At 39.8% G+C, this 22024-nt stretch overlaps 1 protein-coding gene across 1 annotated transcript in view; it reads right to left on the bottom strand.

The window, feature by feature from the left end:
* Positions 1-22024, bottom strand: part of ptprga (protein tyrosine phosphatase receptor type Ga) — a 507602-nt gene that overhangs the window by 443328 nt on the left and 42250 nt on the right. The gene's annotated exons all lie outside the window — the stretch shown is intronic.

The raw sequence follows: 22024 nt of genomic DNA, 5'->3' as shown, positions 1-22024 counted from the left end.
TTATCTCTTCAGAGAACAAAAGTTCCAATATTTGCCAACAAAATACCATGAAATTACAGGAGCATCAAGTCCAAGCTGATAAAACTCACTTCACTATGAGGTCAAGAGGCCAAAAGAATGAGTCTGATATGTTCAGGAAATGTGGTTTTGTGTCAAGTAAATGCCTGTTTTTTATTTTATTCATCATGCTTTTTTAAGTATTGGACCTTTGTTTAATTCAGACAACATGGAAAAACTGTCACCTCAGTCACTATGAGCCAAGTGGTGGGAGGTAAGTAACGGGTCATGTGACAACAAGAACCCAAAATACAGGGAAAGTTCCAGATGGAAATCTGTGCTAATTCTAGGTCTGAACAACAAGAGGACTACAAACAAGTTGCTTCATTTATTTACAACATTTTTCTTTTCTTTTTTGTGGACTGAGCGTGGGGTTTGATATGTTACATTATTTCAATTTTTCCAGAAACATTTAGCCTATAAATGATTGTTTAAAAAACTGTTTAAAAGATACCATCATCATCATCATCATCATGGAAATGTGGATGAAACATGAGCTTGGATGTACCCCATGTCTCCTGTCCAGCTTCAGGAATTGTCCCTCAGCTACAGATTCACTCAGTTAAAGCCTGTGTGGGGTAACTGTCTCTGAAACATTCAAAAGGGCCATATGAGTCGAAGCCAAGCACGAAGAACAACACAATTTACTTTCAGTGTGACCGCCAACTTAGTCAAAGCCAAACCTCGATAAGGTACGAGCCCCAAACAAAGATTCGACAAGCTTTGTAATCAAACTTTAATTTGGCTTTCATGTCAGCTCAGAGAGTAATCATCGTAGCCCATTTCTGTCTAGTCAGTGATAGATATACATAAATGCATGAATATATTTTTTGATCTACAGCAAAGGCTTCTATTTACTGCCACATATTATGCAAATGGAAAGCAAATGGTCATTAAAAACAGCAGAGCAAGCCTGTGCTCGCTGCTGTGCCACATTGTGCCGATGGCGCTTTCATGTCTAATCAAAGACGAAAAAGCCAAGTTACTATCAGTGATATCAAAGGCCTCTTCTGAAACACAATATAATCTTATATCTATCCCAATTATGTGACTCTTTTTCTTCCATAATAAAAACAACTGAGAGCTCGCTTCAAAGAAAAAGAGAAATTGTACAGGCTGTTAGTTGGAGTGCGTGACACAGAGGAGATCAGTGCACACCAAGACACACACGCACACACACATAACATAGCTTTGTGCACACAGAGTACAACTACTGCATGATTTCTCAACTTCAGAATCTCATTGGTGCTTTTTGATGGTGACGATGATAGTTGACCCTGAATGTCACGTGGATACCAATTCTTTACTAAATACTTTCAGTTGTGACAAGAAAATTATACTTTTTTCCATACCGTACTTTGAGAAACAAAGTTTAAGGCAAAGCTGTCAAAAGCATAAAAACAAGAAAAAGTAAAAGAACTCTAAATTAAATTATCAAAAATGGCAAAATTTTAGTTTATATCAGGAAATATATTTTCAAGGTCTAAGTAAAAAAGACAAAGTATCTAACCAGACACTCCTTACCACCTTTCAGTACTTGACAATTTCCTGTGTTCCACATTTTGAGCTCAAATGGCATTCAATAGAGCACATTCCTCTGTCAATGCCCAACAGTCTCCTATAATTAAATCGAGCCTAATCAAGCATCACACTCAATAGCCCTGTATCACTCGAAAATTTAAACCACCCATGACCGCTTAAAGTGGCAACCTTTTCCCCCTTGCCTTTCCAAGTAGTTACTGTTGGTGCCACTGTTGCAAAGAAAACTGGATCATTTTTCTCAGAGTCACAAATAACAACAACACAGGACAAGAAGTGAATGTCTTGAATTTAGTCTATAATAGAAATGGATCCGCAGCTGACCTTCCTTTTCCCAGGTGAGCTTGTGGCAAACAAAATTATGTAGTGATAGAGAGGTTTATAGGGAACCAATTTAAACACTGATGGTTTCATTATTTTATATCCATTACAGTGTGTAATCAACATTTTTCATAATGATACATTGAAGCAAAAAACTTGTCTATTGCCAGTTTAACCAAAATTTAAGCTCATTGGATCTGGGATCCACATCACATTGTCCTCACTCGTAGAGCCACCTGATTTTTTTTCATTATGATCCATGAAACATTCCCTGAGAAATTAAGTGAAATGTCATGCCTTATCTCACAATGTAAGAGAAAGTGAGAAAGAATTTCTGGATCCATCCCTTTATGCGAATCCACACCAAAAGTTAATGGGCTCTATTCTGGGCCAAGACCCATCCTCCATCAAGTTTCCTGGAAATCCATTCTGTAGTTTTTGTGTAATCCTGCTGACAAACCAACAAATCCACCAACCACACAACCAACAAAAGCAAAAAAAAAAGGAGGAGTAAAATACAGAGGTGCAACACCCAGCTCTAGACAATATAGCACTTGTCTGAGCTATTCCTTGAGCTAGCCAAGACTAGCTGAAGCAACAAGATGGGAGAGGCCCTCATGTGAGACATCTAAAACCATTGCAATGGGCATAAAAATGTGGAATGGAATTAAAATGTTGGAACAATAAACCAAGACGAACTGGTAATTGAGATTACCGGAAAAAAAAAAAAACCTTTGAGGACCAGTGTTCAAGTCAATCTGGATGAAAGTTCCAGTAACAGCCAATAGGATTTCAGCTTGAGTGGGAAGAAACACAAATAAACTAGATGAAATTCAACTCCCCATTTTCCTCAAAATTTGCAGTATTTGTTCATTCCCAAATACTCCCACGGTTCTCGCCTCTGCCAGCTCCTTCTGCTGGCCTGAGGAGACTGGGTGAAGACCGCCATGTGTGTCCTCAAAAACACATGGAGCCACCAGCTGCTACTCTTCACTGACAGCCTGCTCAACTTGGTTAAAATGAGTTTTAGGACAGAAAGGCAACTGACTCATGAAAACTGCCTGTCTGTCCACGGTGGTGGGCTGCGAGTGTTTGGCCTACAAAGTTTACAGAAAACTTCCAATAATGCCGTTCAAGGAGAGGCATGTTCCCAACTTACTTTCAGGCTATTTTTCTGTTTACAGCATTTTTTGTTTCCAGTAAGCTAAGGTAGAGAGCAGTAAAGCAAAACTCTAAGATTGAAACTATCCCCTCAGACACATGTGTTATATGCCACAAACAGTACAGCCATGGTTTCTATAGTCTATATTCAAATTTGTTTTTTTCATCAGTGGAGCTGAGGTGGAGCATAGGAACTGTTTTTGGTTCCTGGGAATTAGGATCACTAAGAACCTGTCATGGTCATTACAGATGGAAAAAAGCACATAACAGGCTCTACTTCCTGTTGAAACTCAAGAGGGTTAAATTCCAGTGCCAAGTTCTCGTCAACTTTAGAGGCACACAATTATCTTGACTGGAAAGGTCTTAACCACACCTTGTCTGAGCGATGCACAACCATGTGAATGCTACACGAGTATGGCTGTTGCCTAGCAGCAGCATGCGTTATTTGGATACATTTGTTATAAGAGTGGCGTAGCTCCTTTATGGAATAGAGCAGTGGGTAATGTGTGCAGAACTAGTGTGTGGTGGAGCAGTGAATACAAGCAGAACAGAGAATAAAGGCTAGCAGTAAGTTGTCAGGCCGCAGATTCTCCAGACCGAAGTAACTCTCCTGTGTCGTTTCACAACTGCTGGAAAGTGAAGACACATTGTTTTCTCCTACTGACCTACAGCAACATTATGGAGGATCAAAGGAAAAGAAAAGGCAATTTCATAGACACTGAGATCATAAAATGAATACAGCTGTATAGCCATAACAAGAAAATGTCCACTGCACAGCAGTCCAACATAATAACAGACTCCCTTAAAAACTCAGGTTTTTTTGTGAGTTGTTGAGTTGACGTGATAAACAACCACTGTCTGGGACAAACTCTAATTATTTATACCCTCTTGTAAAATCTGCAAATGTAATACATTAGGTAATTCCTTTCGTTATGTCATCAGTTATATGAGATGATATAAAATGTGAAGTGAGACGTCTGCACAGCGCCCAAAGATACTAAAAGACAACAGCCACCCAGCCACAGTCTGTTCACCCTGCTGCCATCTGACAACAGATACACAAGTATCTGCTGCTGTACCAGCAGACTACAGAGCAGCTTCACTCCTCAGACTGGGACTCCTGAACTCATCCTCAACACTCCACCATGATAGTATGTCTGACTTGATTATTATTTATTTATTAGTCTGTATAGTTTTTGTTTTTTGGTGTTTGCAGTTTGTGTGTGTATCTTAGAGATCCACTGTAATTTCATTATACAATCTTGTATTACATGATCTTGATCTAAATTAGTCATGATCTGAGATATTTCCCATACAGCCTTGCAATGAAAGCTTTTGGTTACAACAGAGATGTCACTTTAGACTTGATGGCCTCGACAGGGAGTGCAGAGACGTCTGAGTGTGGAAGCACCTAGGGGTGAAAATTATACTATTTCTGCGTACTGTATAGCTGGCAGCTCTGTGCTATTCCAAACAGCCAGGAGGAGGAACACAAGGAGCAACACCTCGACACTGGTGCTCTGCTGAATGTTATAACTCAGCCTAAAGGAAGAAGCAAGCACAGGAAGTGAAGCAGGGGTCATACACTGTATTAGAATCAGAATAAGAAATACTTTATTGATTTCCGAGGGGAAATTTGTGTGGAATTCGGCTCGGTTGATTGTGAATGTTGAATTAGAAGCAACTAACTCAAGTATATTGATCAAGCACTACTATAGCATTGTTCTTCTTCTAGCTTCTTCTTCTAGCATGCCTCTGATAGGAATTTCCATTATTTGGATTTGGTGGTTGCTCTCGGTATTGAAGTCACTAGTGTTCAGTGGCTACATCGCTTGCTTATTTTAATTTGCAATGAAGTTTGTTGGAGGTTTTAATGTATTTTATTTATCAGATAGTTTATGCATCCTCTGTTTAATGTATATTGTTTTTATTGATGGATCTAAAGTTGAACTTAAAGAAATCTTAAAAGCTGAGATGTTGAAATCTCTAAACCATGTTGATTATGTAAGTAGTTTTCCCTCTAAATTTAACAGCTATCAAAAAACCCTGTTCTGTAGTAGAGATTGTAGTTGACACAGTATATTGCTCTTTAAACTTAGGTATCACCTTTTCATTTAAATACTGCACTGCAATGGATTTGACCCTCACAATTACCAATGTGTTCCTTGTGCAATTGATTGAAATATAATACAAAATGGTAATAAAAAAAACATGAATCTGACAGGGAAATTGGAACAGAGATACACAAACAAAAACACACACAACTGCATTTGCAACCGCCAGTCCATCATTTAAAAGCAAAGTGAGGGACAAATGTCCACATTTTACTGCAGTTTAGTTCCAGCAGCTGAGTGCTGATGCTGTACAGCCTGACCGGACACCCAAAGCAAGCTTTGACCAGCCGGTGATTTGTTTGGTCAAAAGGAGGAGTCTGTTCTCTTCCTTGTGTGTGTGTGTGATCATAGTTTTTGCTGATGTTTGTGCAGCTATATTCAGCTCCATGAAAACCCAAGAGGATGGACAAACTATTTGTCACACTTTTATGGCTGACATAACTCTTGCGCAGTATCACAGAACATAGTCCATGGCCTCATCATCATCACCTCCTTTAAGTGCGACAAGGCTGCTGCTACAGTGCACACAACACCCCTATAGATTGATATTAGTTTGATTCTAGTATCATAAACTTCAACTATCAGGTTGACAGGGTCAGTTCAGTAGCTGTTCGCAGCTCCTGGCTATTTTTCTTCCATTTGTTGTGCATTATGGACACAGTTTGTTTTTACAGTGTTTACAGTGTGTGGGGGATTAGAGATCTCTGTGTGTACATGCATGGATCTGTGTTTATTCATCAGCAGTGCAAATCCAAACAAGCACTCAAGTCCTGGAGGGCCTGTGAGCTCTGAGCTCAGCTGGTCAGCACAGGAAACCATACAGAATAAACCATACATTTATAATAGAGACGTTAGGTCCTGTGTTATACACTGCCAACCTGCTAAACTAAATGAGTCACATTTAAGGTAAGACACATGATAAAACAATTCCTTAAATCGCTTGTGCGGGCTGCACGGCATCAATGTAGACATGACTTCTCTTACTTGAATACTTCTCTCACAATTATTGTTAGTATTGGTTCATCTGTGGATATATCTATTCATTGATTGATCATTTAGTCTAAGAGAAGAATGCAAGATTCCAAGAGTCCAAGCTGGCATCATGGCCAGTTTGATGGTACAAGACCCCTGGGCAAAAGATTCTGTCAGACTTTTTTTGACCCCACTCTGACACACAAATTAATTTTGGAAAAGTAAAAAAATGGAATATGAAATCTACTATGAAGTCTTTAATTCAAACTGTACTTACAATGTCAAATGATGAAAATATGTCTTATACGGAATGGACTCTTCCAGAGATTCATATATTAAATTATTGCATTACTATTATAAATATTTATGTCAAGACATCATTTTAATTGTGTTGGTCAAAGTGAAGATTGTTTTAACGACTTGATATATAGCTGTGTAGTAATCTTTAAAAATAGATCATTTTGTAAGATAACCATATATTATATGTGCAATATAGAGTTGAATGTCTGAGCAACATTGGGAAACAGCGGTGAGCTAATAAGCAACTTCTGCCTTACGGCAACTCTGAGAGGACACGGCGCCTCAAATTCAGAAACACATTTGGACATCATCATATGCCAATTCAGCAGACAATGCCCATCCCTACTGTGATATCTCAGTTGCCAAGTCACCAGAAACTACTGATGAAGTGAAATGAAAAGTATTATATTTCCAGCTGAAATATAGTAGAGTAGAATCATTAAGTAGAATAAAACAGATGACAGAAGACATTTAGGGTCTTCCACATCTAGAAATGACTGAAACACACAAGACACAGGGTGAACCCTGAGGTTTGGGTACACTTGGGGGTCTGGGGCCCAGGAGCAGTTGCCAACTTGGTTATCCTGCTTAATGTCTTATATCTTCATTTTTTTTTTGTCTTATCAACAGTCTAAAAACCAAAGCAATTAAATCCACAACACTCCGACAAGCTGTTTATCATTTCTGTGTGATTAATGTTAATTTTCTGTTGATCAACTAATTGTTTTCATAACTTGTATCCTTAAATAAGTGAGAAAATACAAGTCTAATGAAAACTTGACATGGTATTAAAGTGTAAATTATTACATACTGGCACGGTATGACACGGTACAAAAAAAAGTCACATGACTTTAAGGGCTTTTGCAAAGCAATCAGCTATGTATATTTACCCGACACTGCACCTTTTAATACCACTTGACTTTCATAATGTCCCCATGGCTCCCCAGTATTGATTACAGGTTCCAACAAACCAGCAGCAACACCAAAACTCAATTTCACTAGATTGAGCCAACTCCCAGGGATTATGCATATGAAACATAGGAAAGAGTGAAGAAGACAGTGAGAGACAAATTAGACGATGGAAAAGAGAGGAAGAGAAGCAGCTGCCTGGTTGAGAGTAATGAAGGAGAACAAGTCGACTGTGATTGGAGTGGAGTGGGGAGTGTGTCGTATGTGTGAGCGAAGCCAGTCTGTCCCTATTGATTTCACTCTGTACAGCCATTACACCCACTACTGTAACTAAGTCAAGCTCTGATTTTTTAAAATTCAGTCATAGAAGACATGGATATAGAGACATGTATATATATATATATATATATATATATATATATATATATATATATATATATATAAATATATATATATAGATAGATATGCACACATGTCTGTATTTTAATTTCCTCATAACTTTTAAGATGTTTTGTGGAAAGACCTTTATTAATGGGGACTAATTATATGGGAAAACTGAGTAGCTGGTACTCTTAATTAATTCCAAAAAACTTCTAATGTGACCTAGAATATTTAAATCAATTGCCTTTCTTTCAAATCCTGTCTTGTTCTTTTAATTTATACCAAAATACATCCAGGAAAGTTCTGAGAAAATGATTAAAAAATTTGAAGTTTGTAAAATAAAGATAATTTAGCAATGGAGTCCCCTTCTGGGAAAATCCAGCCGTGGTCTCCTGACAAATATAAGTCAAACCAAAACCCAAAAAGAACTGAAAAAAGTATCCATCCACTCTCATCACAGCACTAAAAGTCATGCAATCATCATTTGGGGTTCAGTATCTTGCTCATGGACACTTCAACATGCAGCTGGGGGGAGCTGGGATGTGAACCAGCGACCTTCCGATTACTAGACTACCTGCTCTACCTCCTGAGTTACAGCCACCTCTGGCATCTCTAGAAGAACTGATATGCATGTTGAAATATCATTTAAACTGAACATAATAATCAATAATCTTTTCTATCCATTTTCACACCGAGAAAAAGGATTCAGTGTTTCAGAAGTCTTTACAAGCATTTAGATCAGAGATGGGCAACAATGTGTGAGAGACAGCCATGCGTCACACCAGCTGATTTCACTGATTACCTTCCAACCAGAGAGGAGGTAAAAGTAATCAGTGAAATAAGCCTCTGTGGCATTTGCATGAAATGAAAATTTGCAGAGCATGAGCGCCCATCACTGATTCAACACGCCTGACGATGGGAAAAAAAACTGGTGACAATGATGTTTACTGCAGTAGAATATCATGGAACAAGAGTGGTGTGCAGACCTAGTTTCTATCTTCCATGTTAATCCATCATCAAGCCCCAGTGGAAGAGCAGGAGGTGTATCGTGTTAATTCTTTGTTGTCTCTTATTTGAACAATGGGACATAAACCCAATACAAAATTAACACAAAAACTACAAATACTAAGTTAAAGCTGGGGCTGGTAAGATTGTAGAAACCAACAAGAGCATGTTCAGGCATCCCTTCAGAGCCACTCCTCCAAAACACATGAACACACACCTTTTTTAATCTAATAAATACAGAAATAAACAACTGGGGTAAATGCCACAATCATACAAACACAAGTAAAATAGCCATTATGAAAGTACCTCAGTCCAAAAAAGGCTAGCTGGCATGACAGTTACTCCTTATTGCTGCAGCGGTTCTGTGCTTAGTGCTTCTAATTTAGCTGCAGAACAACAACCTCAGGGGCTGTGTACTGAGAGCACCTCATGTCTCATTCACATATAAGAAAAAAAACAAAACATTATCATGGTGACGAACATTGTTAATACTCACTTATGTCAAGCTAGCATGTTGGTATTGGGGAACTTTCGGTGTATTTTACTGCTGTATTTTTAGTGGCTAGTGCCACTAGCGTGCTAATAGCTTTAGTAATGCATCCGCTGAGCCTTGTGGAAGAACTTCAGTCAGGGCAGGTAGTCTGTCCAGTCTGTTTGTACAGGCTGAATGAGGTGACTGGATGGGCATATTAGGGGCCTGCAACAGCCACAGGATATTTATTTTATTTTATTTGTCAGAGCATTTGATTTATTGATTGCTGATTACTGATCCTGATAGAATCCTGTCAATGGGGAAGATCAGTGTCAATTCATTCTTAGTGGTGCAGGAATAAGTCTCAGCTAAGTGGTTTGTTCTTGAGGGTGGCTACAATGGCCTTATTGCTGCCCCTCATGGCATAACAGAGAAAAAACATGGTGTTCTCCCCATTGACCACTAGACACAAGCTTGGTGTATCAACAAGCCACATGAAGGTGAACTTTATGTTTAATCATGCTGGTTTGGCAAATGTATGTGTGGTTAACTCCTCCAACTCTGGTAAAGTTCAGTACAGCACACAGTCCTAATTATCTTCTGACCAGACTTTACATCCTGGTTGCCGGGTTAATGTGCTTCATTACATCTCTCGGACATGTAGCATTAATTAAAGCATGCGTGGAGGAACGGCTCTGTAGGAATGCGCCATCAATTTAGAATGGCAACTTCATCTTCCTCAATAGTTAGCTAGCTACTGTATATCCATGGAAAACAGTGGCACAAAAATGCCTATGAAATGGTATGGATGGGACTGATGCATAACTACAGGTTGTTGTGAGTTGACTTACAGAAGTAACTACACTGAAAATGACATTTTAAACAAAACTGTTATTCATTCAGATTTTCAGGCTTAGCCACACTTGAATGTAGGTTAAACTGAACCAAATTGAGGCGTTATTTCTATTTATTTATTTTTTCCAAGATTTATTTATTTTTTTAATTGAAAATCTCGATTGACTAGTCATGCATTTCTTTACATTAATCACCCCCACCCCTTTCTGTTTTGTTGTATAACGTCAGTTTTTAAAAAGGCAGCAGATCGGAGCACTTTGCCATCTGTAACGCTAAGATTCCACTGGATACGTCTCCGCTGCGTTACGGTTTTGCTCCGTCGTCCTCGTCCGGCAACCCCCACCAGCTGCATTTTGAGTCCGCACGGCGCAGCTCCGCCGAACAGCTGGAGTTAGGAGACCGAGGAGTTCCCGTGATAATTACATAATCACCCGCGACTGCAATTATTGGTATGTGTTATCAACACAACAACACAAAGTGTTGCCGACCGAAGGATTAGAAGAAGTGCTTGTATTGGTCTCTTTTTTGAGGTTTTTGTGCTGGCATCAACACGGAGTGTTTTATTTTGAAAATTAACCGGATGTCATGTTGTTGTTTCATGTCCGACTTCCTGTCTGCTCTGTGCTGAATTGCTGCGTCGTGCTATATAGCTGCCACTGAACTGACATGCATTTTCTAATATATTTATGGCCCTTCAGGCAGAGAACTGCAATTAGTCACTTCACACATTCACCCCAAGAGCTGCAGTGGCATGTTTGAGTAGAAACCACATTGTTGACACATTTGTACTATTCCAATGAGTCCATGCTGTCCTGACATGGGAGACGTCATATGTGTAAACTGTAGATGCCTCCAGACTTCCTAGAGCCAAATCAAACTCCATCACCAAACCACCAGCCCCCCGCCGTGCCCCCCGCCGTGCCCTCCTACTCTCAAAGTGATACAAATCTTATCAATCTTTCTGTCATTTATCTTCTAAGATGATGGCTGACAATCTCATTTTTACCAATTCCCTTCAGTTCATGTCCCGCCATCTACAGCTTGCTTATGTGTGAATGTTGAGCATATTATTATTTACAAAACTAAGAGCTATGTATGTAAATGCATTGGCTCGAAAAGCATCTGCATCAACAACAGCCAAATACATAGAAAGTGTGTGTCTGTGTGTGTGGTTTCTGTTCCAGCTGCTTTTCATAAAGATCTCAGATGTTTTTTTTTTCTTAAATACTATTTAGCATAATCTTTTTCTGTGTACTGTATTTGCTGACAGCAAGGCGGCGAGGAAGCGAGCGAAGGAAATAACAGATCCTGTTACTCAAGTGAGAGTCTGGACTGCAAATATGCTGCATATGCTAACCTCACCAAAAGGAATAAATTGGAAATCACTTGAGTCCTTTTAAAATCAGAGGGAACCTGAAGAGTGGATAATTATCTGGCAATGGAAAGAAAAAAAATGTAGCAAGCACCAGGCTCATACCTTTACACATTCAGACGTGTAACTGTAAGTAAAAAAAAAATGTTAAAAGGTGTGTGCAAATAAGGTGTTAAGGCACAGTATTCTATCTAAGCTGGTAATTGGTACAGTGAGAAGTTAGAATAAAGGAGTTGTTGCCTTGGAGATGACTAAGAAGGCCATCAGTGGTTCTGCTGTAACACTGTCCACAGGAAAAATGTGCATTGTGAATGCTTCAGATCTCCACTCTTTGCACTGTCAAAAATACTAGAATTTGAGGTTGTCAAATTTGTGTTGCACGAGCCCTTTTCACACAGAGACACATTATCTCCGCGGCGGAGGTCTGCCAATTCTCCGCATTTGTTTGCTCACACAGAACCAAGCAGCTCCAGCGTAAAGCCGCACCATTGTGTCAATTCATACAGCACTCCAGTGCTGCAGATCCAAAAGAGGCGTGACGGTACACTCAAAAAAATGAAATGTCACTACTGTTGGCTATAAAACATGGTATTATATTTTAATTACTCAAAAACCATGAGTTTTTTATATCAACTTGAGTTAGTTGTGGTGTTTGATAGTAAAAATATGCAATGTCAGGTTTACTTGACTGTGTTAGTTTCCCCAACTCAACTCTGTAATGTAAAACGGAGAGCACTTCGTTAATAGAGTAGTTTGTCCCTTTGAGGACACCGTACCTCCCCTCTAATCTCATTCACAATCACACAAGATTACGTTACCTCCGCCATTATCCTTTTCGTTGCACATGGAGAAATCCGCAGCCATCCTCAAAATAGAGGTAAGTAAACATCTTCTTATTGCCATTACTTCATAAAGCAAGGACAATTCCAGGCAAATTCAACCTGGGGCTATAGTTTCCTAATATTTTAGGTCTAAAAGAATGAATCTGAAGAGCAGTAGTTCTGTCTGTCCCCACAGCAGCGTGTAATGGGAACAGATGGATCTCAGGCTGTTTGGACTATTTACATCCCACAAAACCACAATTTTTTTCACAGACAATGTCAGATGGCTATTCAAACATACACCGAGGGGTTTGTTCACTTCAAGAAAGCTGACATGTTTGTAAATGGAGCTGTAATACAAAGTCTTGCGAAGTCCCGTGCGACAGTGAAGTTGAGGCGCTCAGTATGTTTACAGGTAGAATAAACAACAGCCAGATTTACTCCTACTGCTACGAAAACGTCGTGCCTCCGAGTTGATATTCCTTTGTTGATAAAACAAATGGGAGCTTCAGACTACCTGTAAACATTAGCATTTACATTAACATTTACATTAGCTTTGGATTGTCCTAGGAGAAGATAACTGTGTGAAGCTAACTTTGCCTTCTGGAATACCGGACTCTGTGGACAGTCTTAAATTTGAGATTCAAAAACAGTGTGGAATTGAAGGAGAGTTCAGACTGCAGTACATGGACATTGATTTTGACCAGTTTATGACCTGACCTCAACAGCAGATATCCAAGACAAAGGAACAGTAAAAGTGATTATACCAAGTGAGCAGTCAACACAGGCACCCAGCCATACTCCATATGCACCTTTTCATGGCGTGGATGACTCCTCCTCTGCGGACACTGATATACTTTCATCCTCTGAGTCAACCACCTCAACTTCAACCTCATCCTCAACCTCGTCACTAAGATGTCAAGGCTGCCCACGCAGCTTCCCTATTCCTCCCTTCTCCTACGAAGTAGAGATGCAGCTGTCAAAGGCCAACCAGGAATTCCTTGCTGAAGGCAAGCGGCTGAACCCAAGTTTCAAAGTCAGGTCAGACATTTTGCAGGCCTTGGCTTCTGAAATAATGAAGTACACAACAGATGATGTTGCAGAAGCTTTGATCATAAAACATCCACGCTTAAAGGAACAGGGCTCTGTTACTGGATACTACGGTTGGAAAATCAGCTTGAAGTACAAAATGGGCAACTACCGCACTAAGCTTAGGGGTTTGGGATGCCCAGAAATGAGCATTAACTCCCTGAAAAACAGAAAGCCTGGTAACTCCTCTAGTCCTAACCAAGTGAAGAAAGGAGAGCTGAAGTCAATTTCTGCCCCCATTACCCAGCTGGAGAAGACAAAGAGAGTCTTGAGAAGGAGCGAGTGGAACTGCTATCTGAGGTCAAGAAAAGGAACAACCATCAGGTGACAAAAGAGAAAATGGAGAAAACCTTTGCTCATCGGCGGTATGAGGTGGTTCAAGACATGCCCTTCATTGCAGAATTCAAAAGTAGATGGCCAGCTCTTTTTATGGAACATGAGGCAAGTCTTGAATTTGCAGGTCATGAGTAAATTGTCTTTGCTTCATGTACTGAATGGGCCTATGCGGTATAGCTTAAAACTGACATTTTGGAACAAACTGCAATATTTGATATTTATCCAATTCACTTTTCCTCCTAAACCATTGGAAATATTAATTTCATATTATCCACATCATTATTTACTGAAATCAACTAGTACTAACTACTAAGTGTTTGTCATCAGGCAAAAATAATTTGCTCTGAAGTAAGACATTACATATTCACTTATAAATTTTAAGCTGTGTGTTAACCTTCTTCTGTACTTTGTGTTTTTGTCTTGTTGAAACACGTACCTAGGTCAGTGCAGAGTTCACGCGCATTACCACCATCCCGCTCATCCAAGTTTATGTCGCAGCTGGACCACTACTCTGACAAGTTGGCTGGAGTGCTCCGTTAGAAAGGAGGAGCAGCAGGACGCAAAATCAAAAACTTTATGGCTGTCATTGACCAGGTTTGTGTATAATTACTTGCATACTAATAGATATCTCAGTTGCTGTGGATACTTTGCATAATAAATCTGTGTTTTGCAGAACGACTCCATCGCAACAAGGAGAGCTTGCAGCCTCCAAGCACTAGCTTTGTATCTCAATGAAGACCCTGAAAAGCTAGTGAAGGAGTACGGAGTAAGTGTCATCAGTTGTTTTAAAGTGATATTTTCATTCAACATTGATTAGAGCTAAATATGCTCTCATCAGTGTGTCAAATTTTGTAACTGACTCACCAAGATTCAATGTCTCTGTGAAGGAGAGGTGTTGAGTTTTACCTCCACACTCACTTTCATTGTGCCTACAGATATCACAGAATATATGATTTGTACACTTTGACGAACCTATCCAATACCAGTTGTTTGTTAGAGGATTTTTTTTCCCTTGATAGGGTCTTTACATTTTCTCCCAAAAAGTTTTTATTTTTTGTAATTTATTTTTATTTAACTGACTTCACTTACTAGTGGAGTCAGTTATCAAGATGAATATTAAAATGGTGCAAGTTTCATGTGAGTTTTGTGCTTTCAGTGGGAGAGTTTTTATAAATGATCTTGTCTGTTTTTAGAGTGAGAACCCTGATGAAACCCAGACAGATTTGGATCAGACGGTCATCGGCATCTATGTGATTAAACATCCAGGTGTAGGTGTTGATCAGCTTCCAGGAGATGTTGGCATCATAGTTGAAGGTGTGCAGGTGCTTCATGGACTCAGAGATGTCGCCACTGCTTGTGCCTTACTGTTTGGGATCATCTACGACCTGAACCTGAGCTATCCAACTGACCTCAGGTACACTTTTGAATTCATTCAAAAGATCCTGATGGAACTTGATAGACACAGGCTTTCGACCAAAATCCAGGTACTCAAAAACAAACTGCTGGAATGAATGCATGAAGCTGTTACAGTGTTGTGACCTGGAGGCTATTCAGTGTGCTGAGATGTTTTTGTTATCCTGTTTACTTGAGTTGTAGTTTTAAATGTCCAAACCTTTTTTGTAATTTCTTACTGTTACTGTTTTACCTGAAAGGTAGAAGTTTCAAATTGAACTCTAAAGCAGTGGTATCAAACTACTGACCTGGGACCAAATGTGGCCTGTTGACGCTTTTGTAAAGTCCTCTGTTAAGATTTTGTTAATTTGGCCCACAGACATTGTTTGAGTTTTCTTCTTGTCATGATTTTTCTCATTAAGGGTCAAATTGTGTGTACAGCAGTTTCAGTTGCTATAAGCTGCCTCTCACTGTAGCCACTGTCAGCCCTACTAGGTAAAAGATTCTGGCAACCTCATGGTGTTAAAGCTTGTGACCCCTGCCCAAGAGGCATAGCCCTTTCCATGGCTGGAGCTAAGAGCTCAAAAAATGTTTGAATTTAGTGGCAGTATGTTTATTGAAAATAACAAATTTCTCGTGGCACTTAGCTTTATAATGTTATGTTAAAATGTACTTAAGGGTGCTCTTTAAATCTCAGTGGTACTACAGTACAAGCATTTAGATTGTTCTCTTTCTCTTTTTAAGTTAATTTGAAGAACAAAGCAATTTCATGGGAAGCTAATGACAGTACATAAACTAATTGTTAATTAAACATGTAATGTTCATACATGTAAAGCATTTTTATGCTTTCCAGCGTTTTTGTATAACAGGCTGTTTTGAATGGTTATCAACACTTAATAAAAGTGCTGTTTTGAGAAAAGTTGTGATTTTTCCCTCTGTTTACAGCTTTTTTCTATTTTTAACATGATTTTAATTGGACAAACTAAACTAAACTCTGATGCTACCTCTGATACTACCTCTAATGCTACCTCTGATACTACCTCTAATACTACCTCTGATACTACCTCTAATACTACCTCTGATACTACCTCTGATACTACCTCTGATACTACCTCTAATACTACCTCTGATACTACCTCTAATACTACCTCTGATACTACCTCCAGAGGTGCATCAGAGCCGCAGTGAAACTGTGCCCCCTCTCCACATCTGAAACGTTCACACAGAGGACGATGCGGAGAATTGGCGCATGATTCCCGCACTCAAAGGGCAGTATGAATGGGGCTATGGTCATGAGAAGTCTTCACAGGGTTGAAATTCTGGACTCAATCTGAAACTGACTCCTGAGCCCAACATGTTGAAATAGATTCCTGAAAAAAAAGAAAGCCAATCTTAGAGGGACCTGCTGTGAATGTATTATCTGTCTATGTGTCAGCCCTGTGACAGGCTAGTGACCCATCCAGAGTGCCCTCAGAGCTTCTATTCCAGTGCATGCTGGGGATGGATCCAACCCACTGTGACCATTCACCAAATATGCAACATAAAAGCAGGGATTTACAACAAGTCATCATGCTCATTTTGACATGCTCTGCTAATGAAAACAAATGCCATACCTGTGGCCCATGCATGTGGACTTTCTATTGTGATAACAAGGAAAAGAGCTGAATACTTCGCTCAACCAGCAGCAGCCTGAACAAAGAATTCCCATGCAGAAACTATACATCATCATCGGAATTTCCATTCAAATAAATAAGCGCTGGTCCAACTTTGTGATTGGCAAATGATCGCAGGGAGGTGTAGAGCTAAAACACCACAGCAATTAGCTCTGTGCTCCGCAGACCAGGGACTACATAAACAACACTTTAAATTCTGGTCGAAGACCTGTTAGACCTTTGCATACCAAATGTTTGCAGCTCTTGACAAATGAGGTCCAGTGAGTTTAGCTGAGGATGTGAAGCGAATCTCGCTGAATCATGACGTACGGTCAGTAAGCTGCCAGAAGATAAAGTCCCTGAGATCTGAACCCAGTCTTCATCAGCCTTCAAATTAAGCTGCTAATACTGGAAACAGTTGTGCTGCTAATCCAACACACACAGACACACAAATTATACATATTACTATTAAGTCCATAGCAGCATTTCAGTCAAGATTGGATGTGGACAGAGAGAATGGGTGCCGACAGGACAGAGCTCACACAGTTCATTTCAGGGTCAAACTCTAGGGCGAGCGATAAAGACAGTGAATGAAGAAAACGCGAGAGAGGGAGACCGTTTAAAGTCGTCTTTTCCAGCCTCTCCAGGAACTTTGTCCTATCTCTTGGGTACATGCCACACACCTATTCTCCATAGAATCCAGCGATTATTCCACCGTTATCTATCTCCATGTGTTTAAGCCTTTGAGGGTTAAGTACCCTCGGCTGAGGGCACGCCGGTGCACTCCCATGAGGGAGGAGATTTGAGTAGATGGCTGCCACAGTTCTGCTCAGATGAGACGAGAGCAGCATTTCCTTGGGGATATTTCCCTTTTCTGCTCTACTGTGGCACCAGGCAGCAGGAGGTAGGAGGGAGTCGACAGCAGAAACCCCTGGGACTCAAAATTAAAATGGTGCCAGAAATCCCTGCTGCTAGCTGAGCATACATTAACATACAGTATATTATGAAAACACCATTGGACCTATACAGAATATACAGTATATGCATGGCTTCATACAACCTTAGGTGCTGGCTGGAGTTTTATATTCACACCAAAAACCATATAATCTACTATTATATGCATGGAGTCACATAATGCATGTACTGCTTCAGAATTCTCTAAAAGCCCACTTTACATGCAGCTGGTCAGTTATCAGATACCACATTTACATAGAGTTTTAAAGCTGCAGCAAACCATTGTGAGAAAGATAGTTGACACTTGAGTCTCATTCCCAGGTTGTTGAATAGGCTTGCTAGTCCTTGCTACATTATTACATGAGTACTCAGTAATCACTGCTACATTATTACATGAGTACTCAGTATTCATTGCTACATTATTACATGAGTACTCAGTCTTCTACAGGTGTAGAACCTGCTGGAGGAAGATGTCCCCCACTCAAACCAACACCTCACATTTACACTCCCATCTTGGTGACCACTGTCCAGCTCTGTAAGCTGAACAGTTGATTTGTTTTTCCAAGAAATGAGAGGATGAGCACTAAAAAAATGATACCCATCTGCAATGGCATAGAAAATACTTGTTTCATGACAAAATGTAAGATAAAATAATTCCAGTATGTTTTAATGCCGTTTTAGGAGTTTAAAGCACATTCTGATGAATATTGGGATATCGTGAATCACAAATGACCTTAGCCAGGATAATTGTGACATGAAATTTTCAGGCCAGCTCATGCCTAAGTAAAAATATTTAATTTTTCAACATTTTGTGACTTTATTCACACAATGTTTTTTAATTCTTACTCTAACAGCTGGCATATGGTATATTTGCCAGTTTAAACTCACCTCTTGCCAGTTTAAAGTGTTAGTATAAGATACTGCATCTACTCTACTGCGAGAGTTCACTCTGATCTGCCTGTCTGTCCTCTGACAGATGTGAGTAGATCGCACCGCCTGAAAACAGACAAGCAGACTTGTTTACTTAATAGATGAAATTACATCTATTAAGATGTAGTTTTGTCAGTCAATCCTGATTAAACTGATAATAATCAGAAACAGTCACATGAAAGCCATGAGAAAACCCAGCATTTGCTTGCAGCAGAGATGGCGGCCAAAACGTCGGCCATTATAGAGAGCCATTATAAATCAATACATATTATATATACAGCTGTGGAAGAGTTATTCAGATCCTTTACAGTACTTACACCACACTGTAAAAATACTGAAGTCATTGTAAAAGTCTTGCATTGAAAACCTAACCAAAAGGTACTTTTTGTGCAGTAAAATGAATGATTATCATATGTTTGTAGTGCGGCTGTCCTGGGAGAACTACATATCTCTAAAAAGTAAACTTTTCATGATGTCAGAAGAACAACCTGTTTTCATCTTTGTGACGATTGATTTTCCAGCTAGTCCAAGAGGGTTTTTAAACAGTTTAGCTTAAGATGGAGGTACATTTTCTCAACACATAAAGGAATTTTATTTCCAATTTCATCCACCACTTTATCACAAAACACTTGGAGATACATGGTTTTCAGTAGACAGGAAGGGTATGAAACATTGAAATCTGAAAAGTAATTAGTAACTACAGCTGTCAGACTAATGTAGTACATTAGAAAATACAATATTTGCTTATATACTGTATAATTGAGGGTCTTTGCTGCTACAGTGCTGAAACACCAGTCTGGCCTTCAAAAATCAGTCAAATCTAACACACACACACACACACACACACACGCACGCACGCACACACACAGACAGCTCATCGTGTTGCCAGGGTCACTATTTCATACAGCCATCTGAACAATCCCCATACACTAATTGGCCTATTAGTTTTGGCATTGGCCATGGGGGAGGGTCCTGCAGCCATTACTGCTGCAGCAGCCTCTGACCGGAGAACTGACTGAGTAGTTGGTTGGCTGACTGACCGGGGCGTGGGGGATATGAGCATAGAGGATGACTTCAGCTGGAACAGTCGCACCATTAGCCAGCTATAACAGTCACCGTACACTTTCCGCCCGTAATGACACACACCCTGCCTCTCTGACCAATTACTCATAAGCATGCAAGGAAAAGCCGGCCGTCTGCATTCAGCATGCTGTCTTTGATTAGCCCTTGCCACTGCTTTTTCGCTAAAACATCCTGTCACATGCAGAACGCCTGCATAGCATTTGAGGCCATTTGTCAAAGAGCGTTAAGGCTTTATTTACAGCTCTATGTCCACTGCCAGCGAGTGAGATGGCAGGGAATTCCAAAGAGCATGCATTAAGTGGCTGTATCAGTGATTTATATATTTTTTGGGACCAGCAGGAAGGTGAGGAAGAAAAAGGGGTGCTGCTCATATCGAAAGCCTACCACCTCCCACAAGCTATTAAAAGGAGTTATGGCATGAACACAACTCTCATTCAGTCTTAGTTATTGATTCTGGATCATTTCTTGCAGAGTATATTTCATGGATGGGGTTGGAGGTGATGGTGAGGTGACAGCTGTGATGAATAAACAAAGCCTGACTAGATAACAGGACAGAAGCACAGGGAGGGAGGGTGAAAGCACTTTAAAGTTAAATAAAATGGAGGTGGAAAGACAAAGTGAATAGCATTACTGCTAAACTGGTTGCTGCATCCACAGGACAAGAGAGATACACATGTGCAGTAAAATTATGTTTTTAGGTTCCCCAGAGCCATTTTAATGCTGCCTGAGATCTTATTTTGAAGTATTCAACAACCAGAGAAGAAAAATAGGCTCTCTGAAAGCTGTTAAAAGTTGCACATATAAACTTTAACATTAACAGCTCCCCATGGTATGTGAATGCAAGACGTAAGCTCAAATGATGCTTTGTGCATCCTGATACACAATGAGGAACTTAAAAAAGAAGGGTCATTACGTCACCAAATCTATTTGGGGCCAGACTGTGGTGACAAAGCTGTATTGAAGCCAATAGGAGATGCATGGAGAAACACACTGGAACCTAACATATCTACGTCGTAGGACTTCTGATGAAGAAATGCCTCCAGATGATGTAAGGACACACTTCAGAGAGTAGGCGTACCACTGATTTTTTTTAATGATATGTTGTTCATTCCTTGACTTTGTGTAACAGCGCTGCTGTTCACATTATAAGTGCAGTCTCATCAGTGGAAATCAGTCGGACCTGCCCTGTTTGATCCCAAAATTATCAGCCCTGTCAATCATTTGGGGGAAAATCTGTGGTGTACCTACTCTCTGAAGTGTGGTTAATTTCTGGAGGAATTTCTTCATCAGAGGTCATACGACGTAGATATGTAAGGTTTTACTGTGTTTCTCCATCATCTCCCATTGACTTTCATGTTATGGAAATCTACAAACCTGATAATGTAATATTTTAACTAAAATCTTTAACCTTTCAATATGACCGTAACACAAGGGTCATCATCATCTTCCTTACCTCTAGTGGGGTAAAGGCAATGCTTTACTCCTATAATGTCAGAGTTTGTAATTTGGTGGCCAAATTCATGTGCTTGCCTTCCATTTCATGTGCTTAGTTGTAGCAGCATTTCAGTAGAGGGGTTTTACAGTAAAAGAGAAAAATACCATAATAAGGATGAGATGAATCCAGAAAATATTGCTGTTCAGTCCTGTCTTTCTGCTCTGCCTCTGCTGGGTGACCCTCTCTTCTTCTCTTGTTTCTCCCACTCCCCTCATCTTCAAACTCTGACACCCATGTTTTCCCACTTGCTTTTCAGTGGCGGATCAATATGCACCCTAAGTGCTGTCTGACTAAAGGCATATTCCACATTTATGTTCACTTCACACAGCAGTGGCTGTAACTCAATCTCTACATTACACCGCTCCCTTATGATGCTCAGTGCCATTTGTTACAGCTCCTCTAATGTGTGCAACTGTGTGTGTGTGTGTGTGTGTGTGTGTGTCTTTGTGTTGAAGTCTCCTACTGAGATAGACTTTTGAGTGTTATGAGTGTTGTGACTGAAAAGTAAAGTAGTGTTGACTGTTTTAAGAAATATTTCAGTAACATTTTAAATAATTTAAAAAACTTAATTTGTCTATTAAATCAAATTAGGTGCCTGGTGATCATAACATTAATTGGACTTTGAATTTCTGCTCTCTGTACACGCAAACATTGGGAGGAAAGCCTTGATGAAGTACTTTCATTGTTTTACATATTATCCTAGTACAAACAATGGAAATTAAGAGGTGTGTGTTTTTTTTATTTATTAATGATTTGTTGGTGGACAAACATGCTGCGTCAGTTCAAATTTGATGTCAAATATCAAATCGGGGCC

This window comes from Pagrus major, chromosome 6 (assembly GCF_040436345.1).
Source record: "Pagrus major chromosome 6, Pma_NU_1.0".
Taxonomy (NCBI): Eukaryota; Metazoa; Chordata; class Actinopteri; order Spariformes; family Sparidae; genus Pagrus; species Pagrus major.
Note: the sequence above shows the minus strand (reverse complement) of the source record. Positions and strands in the feature narration are given on the sequence as shown.